Source organism: Podarcis liolepis (assembly GCF_965112155.1).
Source record: "Podarcis liolepis genome assembly, chromosome: 8".
NCBI lineage: Eukaryota > Metazoa > Chordata > Lepidosauria > Squamata > Lacertidae > Podarcis > Podarcis liolepis.
This window is the reverse complement of record NC_139560.1, coordinates 30,733,648-30,747,638: the sequence shown is the minus strand read 5'-3', so window position 1 is coordinate 30,747,638 and position 13,991 is coordinate 30,733,648. Positions and strand designations below refer to the sequence as shown.

The following is a 13,991-nucleotide window of genomic DNA, read 5'->3' as shown; positions in this document are numbered from 1 at the left end:
ATCCAACTGTCTCACTTGCAAATACTATTCCAGGAAAACAGAACAACAGTTGCACACAAAAAAACAGATTTTCTAGACAGGCCATTTAGTGTTATGAATAGTCCTTGTTCAGAGGAGTTTCAGCTTGACCTTTGGAGAAATACACTGAGCCCCGTAGCTGGAATAAGGTAGATTTACCATATACAGTGGTACCTCAGGTTACATACGCTTCAGGTTACAGACTCCGCTAACCCAGCAATAGTACCTCGGGTTAAGAACTTCGCTTCAGGATGAGAACAGAAAGCGTGCCGCAGCGGGAGGCCCCATTAGCTAAAGTGGTGCTTCAGGTTAAGAATGGACGTCCAGAACGAATTAAGTATGTAACCAGAGGTACCACTGTAATCTGATGGACCTATACTCATAAGTAGCTCCGACTATTGCCATTGGGATTTATTTATACAATAAAAATAAATGTGTCACTTCTCAGGAATGGGGTAAAGTAAGTATAATACACACCATTTCATGGGAGCAAGTTATATTTATTTAAGGTGTTTATATTCAGCTACTGTAACCAGAGAGCCCTTAGGCTATTTGCATTCAGAAACAAACAAACAAAAACAATGCCCAAAATATGCAAGGGTGATGTGCATGTGGTTTTCTTTCCACTAGAGATTTATCCAGCCCTCTGCAGCCTTCCTGGCTGCTTGTGCTGCTTAATCTAGAAAAAATCCACTGGGAGAAGTTACTTCATGATGTCTTACTCTGGGTTTTGATTGAAGCACAGGCACCTGGGAAGGCTGCTGAGTGCAGACCACTGTTGAGATTATTTGTTACAATAGAAGAAAGGACACAAATTTCCCTGGGCCACCTCAGAAGTTCAGTAAGTGCATTGAACGTCCCCCACTCTGCCTTAAGAATGTCAGATCCCCCCCCCCTGCCCTTTGATTTTTTTAAAAAAAACTTACTGTTTTCAATATATAGTACACAGCAGCCACATTCAAATAAGCATGTGAGTAACAATAAGAAAACAACGCAACACAATGTCAGGTTGCTCACTATGTACACATATAAGCATTCAGAAAAGGAGGGGCAATACAGAAAGATCTTGGCACAGAAGTCAGTGCTACAAGACAAAGATGAGACCAACTGTTAGTGCAAAGAGTGTCTTGGTGTCTCCGTAGCCACAGGCCTTCCACTGATCCGGTTCAGACAGGCTTTGTGCCAGCCTGATGCTGTCAGTAATTTTTTTCTCTCCTGATAGAGCTATATTCCAAATATGGTTGTACCAGCTTTCTGGAGGATAGTCACATGACTTACTCCAGCTATAGTCGTGTGTAGCTACTAAGAGCTGAGTCATCAAATCTTGGAACCCTGGAAGGCAGCGAGAAGAGCTAGCAAAGGTGATTTAGGATCTTGCTGGGCAGCGATTCCCGGTAAGATAAAGAGAAAAAAGCCAAATTCAGCACCATAGGGACAGGGCCACCACATATGCATTCAAGAACCCCATTTGCCCTGCCCTCCATCAACTGGGAGACAGATTACTATTAATACATCTTAGGACAACAAGAATTAAGATGTCAGCAGTACATAACTTTTACCCTTTGATAATTTTCTAACATGGTTTCTTTTCTCATTCATTGATGGAGAATGGTAAAAATAAGAATAAAGGAGACATTTGTGGCTCAGCAGTAGCAGAGGTGCTCCAGAGAACGTGCTGTTATGGGTTGGCTTTGAAAGGCAATGTGCAGAGGCAACTCCCCTGGAGACTGTTTATTCATGTCAAGGCCCATTTCCTCGTTTCATCATGAAGCCCCATGTCGACAACAGAAGGCGCTGCCTACCACAATCCACAGAAGCTTCTCCAGGGTGGTTACCGAGTCCTCAGAGGCCTTCTGAGCTTAATGAGCATTGCGTTATTATTAACATGTTGGTTTTGTGAAGGCCCTCCCTTCCTGAACAAAGCTTTTCTTCATAGAATAAACACTGCAGTATACACACTGGTTGCTCTTTACACGCCTCATTTGTCGTTCTGTCCAACCACAGCTATGGGCCACACAACATATGGCATTAATTGCATGTAAGACCTTAAAAGAAAAGAAACTACCCACTGCAGGGAAGGGGGCAGGCGAGCAGGAGTTTCTCTGCCTTAGCTAATAAGGTGGGGGGGGGGTTGGGGCTGGGGCTGTAGTGGGGCAGGGAATATAGTTAATCTCTTGTGCTTCCTCCTGCTTGTCCTACTCCTAGGGCAGCAATCTCAATTTTTTGAAATGTGCCTGTTAATTGCTCACATCAGTGAAGTTCCAATCTATTCAGGCTATATCTCAGTTTTTCCCCACCTGATACCCTCCAGGTGTTTGGGGCTACAATTCACATCATCTGACAGCTGACTAGGGCTGGTGGTCTTTGGGAATCCAAAACAGCTGTAGATCACCAAGAAAGGAGAGAGCCGCTTAACTTGTTCCAATCTAGAGCTCTCCATGAGCTTCGGTATTTAAAGATATACTGTGATCGCTATGAGGAAGGCACTCGACTTTCTGAAAGGGTCCTTCCATAATACATAAAGCTGTACGAGTAATGAAACTATACCCTCCATTAACGAAACTTTACATTTCGCTTGATTGACTCGAAACAATTTGTATCACATCCTTCATTGCAGTGCTATAGCGACTTTTACTTTCATGATGAATAATAGAATCACAGTATTGTTAAGGGACCTTGAGGGTCATCCAATCCAACCCTTTGCAATACAGTAATCTCAGTGAGAGAATCCCAGGCATATTACTTTCACTTTCATTTAGTGCAATACCAAAGGTTTTCAACAATTCAAGCATACTGTATAAACAGATCAGCATGCCCTGAGTAGAACACTATATTTCACTAATCCCAACCGGTAATATATGTGAAGAAAAGTTGAAAGGGTTGGATATGTTTATCATAGAGAAAATAAAATTAACACATGATGTAACAGCCACCTTCAAATATTTGATAAGCTGCCACATGGATGATAGTGCAAATCATCTGTTTTCTATGATTCTGCTGCTACAGAGGGCAGTACAAAAAAAATCAGCCACAGAACCAGAGTAGGCAAACAAAAAATAAGACAAAAACCTTTGGGGTACAAATATGCATATTTCCTTCCTTTAAAAGGTTTGCAGAGTGATGTGCAAATGTGGCAAACTAAGCATAAGATAGAAAAAAATGAGAAGAGAAAAGAAAATTGACAGATTTCTCCATCCATAGATAATCAGGCTCTGTGATACCTGAATACAGAAACTAGGGTTGGGCCAAAAATCCCCAGAAAAAAATATACCATGAATTTTCTCCCTTCTCTCACCAAACTGTTGGAGAAATTTAGTGTACACACCACGAATGATGAATAGACAGTGAAATGTCCTCTCTCCAATGAGGTGGTGAACTGCAGCTGCAATTGCATGCCCACTTTTCATTTTCTTTGATAATATTGCAATAATGTTAAAGGAAATCATACTGACCCGTATTCTAACAACATAGTTTTATTGATTCAGTATTAAATTAGGCAAAACTTTCTCATAAGAACACTATTGGAAAATTCTGCTGGAGGCCATTCAACAAAATCCTCTCCCCACTTCAAATTTTGCTGTCTGTAAATAGGGTGTAGAATTTTGGGAAGCCATTTTTGCTCACATGATGTCAGTAAAGAAGATGCAGAAAATTAGAAGCTTATTTCTCATCTGTAGTCCTCATTTAGGTAAGCCTAACAAAGCAGCACACACATGCCCCCTAGTGGTTACTATTCCTTTAAAAAATAGGTTTTTTTGTTTGAAATCTGCTAACAAGCAATTAAAACTTGCTTTTCACCAGCATGGATTCATCTGGCTGTGTATGATATTTACTTGCAAATTTATAAAACGGTTCATGTCAATATTTGACAGAACACAAATGGTAAGTGCTTAGTTCTTTTTACCATCCAGAAAGAACACTTGGTGTGGTCTAGTAATGACTATTTCTTCTCAGGAGTGTGGGTTTTTTAGATGATATAGCTGAGTACTTCTAGTTTTCAGTTTTCCTTGCTGTTGATTGCTAGAAAATTAGAATAAATTGAATCTAAAATTAGGATGAGTTATCTTTTTGTATGACCTCACTAACTCTTAAGGCTACCATCCTAAACTGGGAGTAAACCCTATAAAATTCAATAGGATTTACCTTTGAGTAGGCATGGTTAGGACTGCTCTGTAACCACAACAGGCCACCCTTATGCATACTCTCCCATGATATATATTATTGCACACATTATTTGGCTGGATAAATGCAAATTTCAAAAGATGGATGTTTTTCAGTTTCTGCATTGTTTCAGTAAAGTGCAATTTACATCAACTCACATAAAAATTCAACTAAACATAATTTCTCCTCCATCATTGGGGAAAACAAAGATAAGATTTCCTATTTTGATACTCAAAATGAAGAGCTAGTACTAGAAGACTATAATATCATGCTGTCATACATCCAGACATGTATAGCAGCCTATATCAGAAGTTTTTCATGAAAAATAGAGATTTGTGAGATTTTGCCAAAAAAGGCTCAGCAACTTTGAAATCACCAACCAATGCTTAGGCCTCTGATCTTTCTAGCCTCCCATGCATTGCAATTTGTCACCTCTTACAGCACCCCTTATGCTCTTAAAATGTTGCTTGTCTGCTTACTCATTTAGTTAGTGAAAGCCATGCTTCCCACAAACTGGTGTTGTTTCTCCTTCCTACTGGTACAAATTTAACTTCACCTCTCCATCTCTCACCACCTCACCTCATATATCTTGTCAGACTGATGTCAACCAACCCAATGTGGTCTGTCATCTCAGGAAACCAGTCTTAAGATATCATCTGAATGGCTTACGTCCTTACAATATTACAACTGACTTTGCCTGCTTACCTACTCAAATAAATGAGTAACTGACATATCCTAAGAGGAATTTTTGCTGCAAAAGGCTAAAGATCTTGAGCATCTGTGTTTTTATTTGTGCCGTGCTGAAAATGTCTCCTGCATTTCCCCCCAACATTTTCTGTCAGTTAAAGGGGGGGGTGCATTTGAAAATATCAAAATTGAGACAAAAATTAGTGAAATTCTCTAATTTAGAGCATCTCCACCCCTATCATTCTGCCCAGACACTGAGGTCCAGCGCCAAGGGCCTTCTGGCAGTTCCCTCACTGCGAGAAGCCAAGTTACAGGGAACCAGGCAGAGGGCCTTCTCAGTAGTGGCACCGGCCCTGTGGAATGCCCTCCCACCAGATGTCAAAGAGAAAAACAACTACCAGACTTTTAGAAGACATCTGAAGGCAGCCCTGTTTAGGGACGCTTATAGTGTTTAACAGACCACTGTATTTTAATACTTTGTTGGAAGCCACCCAGCGTGGCTGGGGAAACCCAACCAGATGGACGGGATATAAATAAATTATTATTATTATTATTATTATTATTATTATTATTATTATTATTACACTGGTACCTCGGGTTAAGTACTTAATTCGTTCCGGAGGTCCGTTCTTAACCTGAAACTGTTCTTAACCTGAAGCACCACTTTAGCTAATGGGACCTCCTGCTGCCGCCACACCACCGGAGCACAATTTCTGTTCTTATCCTGAAACAAAGTTCTTAACCTGAAGCACTATTTCTGGGTTAGTGGAGTCTGTAACCTGAAGTGTATGTAACCTGAAGCATATGTAACCCGAGGTACCACTGTATTATGGTAGTGGGCAGGGTTTTATTGTGCTTACCTTACCTTTTTTTTGCACATAAGTTGTATATAAATCAAATCATTATTATCATTATCATAACTTCAAGGTGGTCCAGGGGAGTTTGTGAGTATCCTTTCTTTCACTGTGCAATCCAGTTTTCCACAGATTGCCATTTACTCCAATTCAGCAGTAAAGAGTGGGAAAGCTTCATGGAACAAAAAAAACTTGCTCCGACATGACGCTTTGAAGTGTGGGCCTGTGCCTAGAAATGAGGCACAAAGGGAAGTCTGGATGAGCCCCATGTCAACAGTGGTCGGCAGTATTCCCAGGTGCCCACACTTCAATCAAAACTCAGGGTAAGACATCATAAAGTAACTCTGACCATGTGCCAGGAAGCTGCAGAGTGCTGCAGAAACATTTACTGAAAAGAAAACCACACACACCACCCTAACAAACCTTGGATACCTTGCAATAAAAAGTTAAACTTGAAGCTCCACATCAGTGGAGATTCTAGAGTGCCTTGAGAAGGGGGCAGACAAATGGAAGCTTCTTTTCTAAAGGAAGAAAACACTCAAGGAAGTGGAGGTCACTTTTTGGCACAGAGTTGAAATATACCTCTGCCAAGAGACTTGAGTTTGAGGGCGAACTGACATCTTGATCTACTTCTCAGCCATAGGCTAAATCTGTATCTAATCCAGGCTGCAGAGAAAGCCTAGGTAAGAGCACTGCAATCCAGTTTTCTGCGAGAAAAGTTTTTTGAGTGCAGAAAAGCTTTCTGTCCTGATGGTGTGTTTCTCACACATTCTCTACATTCTGAACGGGTAAATCTGAGAAACAGGTTTGCCATCCTCATCTCTGAGAACTAAGCCTCTGTCTCCTGCAACGTTATTTCTGTGTGAGTTTTGCATTCCCGTAAGGTTCTCTGGGGAACCATAGAAAGCACTCACAGCCTACCGTATTTGTTCTGCTTGCTGAGTCGCTATAAAATATTTAGCCAACTTTCTGCAGGGCATCCTTCTCATCTCCAGAAATAATTTGGTGGAGATTGCAGGCCACAAAGCTAGGCACATTCTCAAACTATTGGCTTTGTAGTCCTGCTGACTGATTGCTTTGTTTTCCCTTTGGGGACTAGTACGATTAGAAATACTGCAATAGCTTCCTATCTATTTGGCTGAAAGTGCATCTACAGTAATACCAATAATTTATGTAACATGACTATGCTTCCCAGAAACCCACCGTTGTGTAAAGAACTTGGGGTTGGATTCAAACAGTTCCATGGTAGGTGAGGGGGAAAGAATGTCACTAGGAGGCTGTTGGTTCAGGAGGTATAAAAGTAGAATTCCTGAGTGCCAAGATCCAAGTTTGGGGCAATTACTCTTTGATTAAAGAACCTGAGCTGAGTTTTAAAATCACAAAATATGCAGCAAAGTTAAGTGTGGAAATATAGGCTGTTAGAGCTTTAAAATACGCCCTTCTAAGTTCCTTCCAAAGTTCCCCACTTTGCCTAGCATAGAACAAGACAACACATTTGGCAAGTTAAAAATGTATTACTTACAAACTCTTCAAAGGTCAAATTCATGTGCATTCAGAGAAAGTCGTATAAGCAGCAAAACCTTGGTGAAAGTTCCTAAAATATTGGTATAGGAACTCAAGAGAGGCTTGTTAGAGCCATGAGTGGAAACAAAGGCTTGATTAACGCATGTTGGCTATATGAGGCTGGTTATCCCACAGATGCAACTTCTTAGAACAGAGAACAATAACTAGGCTTTATTTAATAGGAAGAGGAAAAGAAAGAAGAAGGAAGAGGAAGTGAATGGGCATTTTCCCCTATACAAATTGCCAGTGCTGGGCAACCAATATGAATTAGGAACACAGCAGAGGCAAAGAGGCCTGCTTTGCTAGGGTTACAGTCTGGATCAGGCCCCCAATGCTGGCAATTTGTTTTGTTTTTAACCTATGGGGCACAGATATGGAGCTAATGTATTATTTCATTTAGTGAGTCTTTCTCTTCCAGTTTTACATTTCGAGTTTAAGTCAACACATGAGAAGGACAGCAGGGATAAAGCTCATACGCTGCAGAAGGTGTTGTAATGTGCTGTCAGGCTAGTCTCTCTAAGTATTGTGATGGCAAGCTAAGCAATTCAGTGTGGAGACATTTTAAAACTGTGGATAGCAGTGGGTTTATTTTCCCTGCCATACAATCTGGAAACCAGCAGAGTGAAACTGTACATTTCAAGAATACAAATGTGCTCTACTCCATGAGATGACGCAGACGCGTGACCTTGATGCTGCACAAAAGGAAATCCAAGCTTAATCTGTTTCTGTCTGTGTAATCTTCTTTGCCATGGAAATGTTAGCCTCTGTTAGCTTTGGGTGGAAAAGAAGCAATTTCCCCATGAGCCTACTTTCCAGGGACTAGGTTTTTTCCTCCACAGCCACAATAATTTTGGCTTTTTACATGAAATTTTGGCATGTAACATGAAGTTCTCAACCCCCAACTTAGTCCATGCTCCTGTGTCAGCTGGACTTGGAGGAAAAGAAATTCCACTGGATAAATGGGACATTTGTCTAGATTTCTGCAACATTCTATGGGCAGTAAAATTTGGACCATAAACCAAATAATGTCTGCAGACTACCACCTGGCTACCCCTGGCCTAGATTACCAAAGTGTCCTCTGACATTAACAGGCAAAGTTTCTGCCTCTTTACTTATAGGATGTGGCTTATTCAGCTGTAAAGTAAGTAGGTAGAACTATGGAGGAGCTCAGGAAATCAGTGGCTGCTGGTGCCCGTTCAGATAGCTCCTAGAGAAGAAATGGTTTTTTCCAACCTTTTAGGTGCCAGCTAAATACTTATATAAGATATTAGGAACCTATGCCCTCCAGAGATTGTTGAACCCTTTACTCTCATTGTTAGCAGGGCTAATTTTTCAGAAATGACAGTAGCTGGAGTCCCATATACATTTCTTTGGCTCCCAGATATATGGTTTCTTCACATACACATCAGCCCTAGAGTTGGCTCATTTCTCTCAAACTTGATGGCTAACACTTAGGAGAGAACACCAATGATCTCCTAACAGGTAGCGCCTTTCAGGAAACATATATAGATTTTTTTTTTTCAGTTATTAACCAACAAAGAAATAGTTTTTGTTTTGGGCATCCGTCTGTCTTAAGAGACAATGGAATGTGCCCCCAGGGTGAAGTCAAAAAGCAGGAGAATCACAGTACCTGCTGTGGTTGCAGATACCAGGAACTCGTGTCTGCTGCCTCCTGCATTGTTTCTGCTGTATTACAGCACCGAATGGTTGCAGATACCAGGAACTCGTGTCTGCTGCCTCCTGCATTGTTTCTGCTGTATTACAGCACCGAAGTGACCTCTCTTGGGCAGTGTGTCTGGAGGTCCTGGGCTGCCCAGACAACAAGACCCACCTGCTCTTGGCCTCGCTGATGTAGTTCAAAGGAAAACAGAGCAATACATTTGGCACCAGCTTATCTGCAGGAGTTGCTCGAATCAGGCATACAAGATGCCATCTGTCTTCCGGATTTCACTCCAGATTTGTGTATGGTTTACTCCTTTGCCTTTTCTTGTCCCGAAGATGTCCTGCAAGGCAGCAGGTACAGATTTTTCCTTGGGGTTTAGTCCTGAAGCCTTTCTCATGCATGAGTGTAGCCACAAGGCAGCAGAGATTTAGGATCAGAGTTTTCCTTCTCCTAGAAAGGCTACCTTCCCAAGTTGATGGACCCCATCTGCTCCTCATTTCCCTCTACAGCATGTGCAGAAACTGCCTTCTTGGACCCACTATTGGTCTCCTTTGCTCAATTTGCCAGAGCCTGCCTTTGCATGCAGGGAAATCCCTAACTGACCTCAGGTTTGGAGACCCATCGGCTACCCTTACCCTGGTTTAGCTGACCAGTTGAAGCCATTTCCTGGAGTGTGATGTGTGATCGCTGCTGCATGCTGACAGCTTCCAGGGGCCGCAGATGAGAGCGGAGTGCAGGGTGGGGACCAAAGGTGGACAAACTACCCCCAAAGGAGCATGGCATGTCTCCCACTATAGGTACTACCCCTCCCTTAGCACCCCTAACACCCCAAGATAACAGCCATAGCAATATGTTGCAGAAGGCACATTCAGGTCCCATTGATTTCAAAAGGAGATAAGCATTCTCTCTTACTCAACTCAAAAGGGAGTTCGAAAAGTTATTCAATTTGGCTGGATCCGTGTATATGCTTTGCAGCAAGAATTTGTACAAAGCGAAAGCTTGCAACCAAAATCTTTTTTCCCCCAGAGCCAGTAGGGGGAGTTCTTACACTGGATTTCAACTTTTGTCACTACAGGTACAGTACTTTAAGAGGAAAATAAAATTACTTAATGGGGGGAAAAAACCATTTGATTGCAAGGAACTCTCTTGTAAGCTGAAAGGAGAAGAGGAAGTAAGCAAAATACATTCCAAGCATTAAGCAGAGAGCTAGAATTGTGAGTCCTATAAACTATCTTGGTTGTTAAAATGCAGAGAGGTCCAGAAAAAGGACTGCTTTATAAAGTTACCACAATGGGGAATGTTGGCATTGTAGAGAAATAGGTGTCTCTTAATCACTCATGTGAAAAAACATGTGGGAGCTATGTGCTCCATGCATTGGCCTATATGCATGGATGCCCAGTTCATGTGACTATTCCACACCTGGTAGTGTGGGAGAGTGATTGCACAAATATGTGTGAAGATTACAGCATGTGAGTTGTCCAGGCATGCACATTGATTCTCCACTAGATAGGATCTTTGACTCTGTAAATGTGGGAACCACATTTAAATTTCAACATCTGAAGAAGTCCTTCCTTCCCTAGTTCTTGAGCACAATTTACCTAGAAGTTCTGCTCTACCTCCATTGAAATGAATGGAACTTGTGGAACAATTTCTTAAACCTATCAGAGTACAGTAAGCCTGCAACTTACACAGGGGCTACATTCCAGTGATCACGCCTAAAGCAAAAATTGTGCATAGACAAAACACATTGGGTACAGTGGTGGGTGGGATTGCTGAAGTTTTTTCCCCTGGACACCTTCCCTCTTTCCACCACCTTAATTTTTTTAAATTGATTCTTGGTGCTCTGAGAAAATGACAGATTTGGCAAAGAAAGCCAAAAAACTTAGAAATATGTGTTTTCTGATTTTCCCCAGAGGTATTTGCATATTTTGAAGATGGTCCAAGATCCTCTCCATTTGACCAAGCTCTTGAATTTTTGTAGACAGGTCTTGTCCAAACACCACACACAGGTGAGGCAAATGCCCACCAGTCCTTTAAAACACTTTCCATCCTCATTTCTAGATTTGTGGAGGTGGGAGAAAATCTGGATTAAATGAAGGATTGGTGTGGGACAAAAGTGATTTCCGGGAAACACCATGGGAACATCAGACATTTTAAGGGGAGAAAAGCAACTTACAATGCACACTCAAGGAAAGTGTGGATGAGCCATAAGAAACCTTTGCTGATCTACTGCAAATCACCCAGAGATCTACCATGCATAAAACATAACCTGGTGGTGCATAAAATGTGAGAAAGAACAGATGATGTTTGCCAAAAGAAAACCTCTGAAGATGATCAGTCTGTCTTGGAATCTCAGCACCTGAGCTGCAGAACCACAACTGGAACTTTGTCTCAATCCAGTGTCTATATTCTTTTGGGATCTTAGCTTTAACTGTTGTCTTTTCATTTTATCGTGGAGTGCAAGAAGCCATTTACCCTTGATACAACTCCCTTATCTTGTTAGGGTGTCCCTTTTTATCACTAGGGTGTCCATGACAGTTCTCTTATTGCCCTGTGGGTGTGATATACTGTTTCTGTAGGATGCTTAGGTTGCTGATAGCTGGGGTCTGCTGACCTTCTCACACTTGCTCCATGAGCTCTTGTTCCTTCTTCAATCCATTCAAACCATTCTCCATTTCTGAAATCCTACAATGCCTCAGTTTCTTCACATCTCCTTGCCCTTACCCACCAATTTATCCACTTAGCAAGTCAATGACCTCTTTACTGTTTGCGGCTGCCTACCATTGTGTCTCCTGTCTTCTGCTTGTCAGCTTTATGGGGAACAGGTGTTGTTGTTGTTAATTGAATTTATATACTGTCCTATACCCAATAACACCCCAACACATTTTAAAAGGCATAGGCTGTCAATCAAATCAACCAAAGGCCTGTTTAAAGCGGAATGTTTTTGCCTGGTGCCTAAAGGTGTATAATGAAGGCATACTCTGGAGGAGTTCTGTAATCTGAGGCTGCGAGGCAATCTAAGGTACATTTACCGCAAGTTCTTCAAAAATTCCAACACTGCTTCTTGGAAGACAAATATTGAAAGTGGAACCAGATCTGTCCTGGGTTTTAAAAGCAGTGTGAAGATTCCATGGCAGGGGTGTGGAATGGTGTGTGTTTGTATACCATGCACATGTTGAGACAGAAATGTGTTGCAAGGAAATATCATTTGATCTTCCTAGGAAGAGTTGTAAGCAGGGCATGTCCTTGGTAAAGGGCCGTAAGCTTGAAATGTGTGGGATTGTTTTCAAAAGAAGAAAACTAGGGTTGCCATATTTCAAACAGTGAAAATCCGGACAAAAAAGTTGTTGAGTTGCTTAAAGTTTTGAGCTTTTTTGGCAAAATTGCAAAAAGAAAGAAAGAAAAGAAAAGCCATTTTTGAGCAATTATGGAAAATCGCCCAAAATGGCACTGCTGACGCGGGTTGCCATACATCCAGATTTCCCTGGACATTTCTGATTTCTGCTAGGACACTGCTGCCGAATGCAGTATTCCGGATATGTCCTACCCTAGGAAACCCAGTCTGCTAGAGCACCTTTGGATATTTTCAATGGGGGGGGGGGGACTGTATGACTGTGTGTGTGCCTATTTATGTACATGGTGCTTTACTATGAAGAGGGTGAAATCTTCCTCAGGGAGCCTATAATCTGAAACCACAAGAACAATCTAAGAGACAAAAGGGAAACAAAGTGGGAGGGAAATGGAAGGAGGGATAAACGGGAAATAGTATCATTTCAGTTACATGTATTTCAACTTAATTACTACAGAAAATGGGGATTGGGTGATAGTGGGGATGTTTCATATGCTTAATGAAAAAGGAATGTAAGCTTCATGTATGAAAACACTTCATTATTCCTCTTCACAACAAACCATCTTAGATGGAGCACGCCAGCAGTGTACACACTACATTTTTGGAGGGAGGGGAAAAACATTATTTCTCTCAACAAATTCTGGCCACTGTAATCTATCCCTCAAGGAGTTACTATTTCCAGCAACGCTTAGCAAACTACAGTGCCCAGAATGCTTTGAGGAAACTGTGTGCTTTAGATGAGCTTTGAATGTACAGTATAGTGTATCCAACCATAGGCGCCGACTCCATGGGGCCTGAGGGGGCCCGAGCCCCCTCAAAAATTCGTTTGGGGGGGCTCTGCCCCCCCAATAATTTAAGAAAATTATTAGTTATATTATGCTTTGCCACACCGGGCGCAACATCTGGGGGGGGGGCGCGAGTCCAGAGGGCCCAGCCGCGTCGTGCCCTCAGCCCGCCCCTATTGTCAGAGGCTCAGCGTGGAAGTGTTAACAAAGTTTCAGAGGGAGGAGCGAGTGGGGGGGACACGGGGAGGGGAGGGGGTTCCCGCTTCTCCGGCCGCCTTGCAGAAGCGGCCACCGCCCGGCGGCTCTGCCTTTGCTCGCAGGCCTGCCTGGGGGCTCCCTCGGCTCCAGCGCTGAGCTGGCGGCCCCGATCCCAGGAGCAAAGAGGCGTCGCGGGAGCGGCTAGGCCTGCGCCAGGGCCCTGACCCGACAGCTTCTCCGGCTCCCCAAGCCGAGGACAGCTTCGGCTGTGAAGCTGCGCCTTCCGGGCTGGCCCCTTCTCGGCTGGGCCTCGCCTCTCCAGCTCCCGGTATGTGTGCTCCGCGGTGGTCCCCGCTCCTTCCACCGCCCCCTGCCAAACTGGCTGTAGATACAAGAAGGGCAGCTGGGGTGGGCTATAGAGGACCCTGCCTCCCCCTGCGGGGCTCATCTCTGGCAATTGGCTCAAGGAGCCCCCTGAGTTTTGGCATTGTCTCTCCGCGCCCCCCCCCCCCCGCCTCTCTCCAGGAGCTTTATGGAGCCGCCTGGATCGGGTCTGCTTTGGAGGAGGGGAGCCTTCCTTGACCAGCATGGGCCCCCCCCAATATTTTTTATAAGTCGGCGCCCCTGTATCCAACTAGAAGTAGCATTTGACATTCTGGTTTGCCTACTGCATTTCTATCAGCCTCTTTGCTTTTTTAAAGTAAAACATAGTG

The 13,991-nt window shown here is 43.0% G+C and overlaps 1 protein-coding gene across 1 annotated transcript in view; it reads left to right on the top strand.

Moving 5' to 3' along the window:
• Positions 1-13,991, top strand: part of LOC310713380 (uncharacterized protein) — a 174,180-nt gene that overhangs the window by 144,597 nt on the left and 15,592 nt on the right. The window lies entirely within an intron of this gene.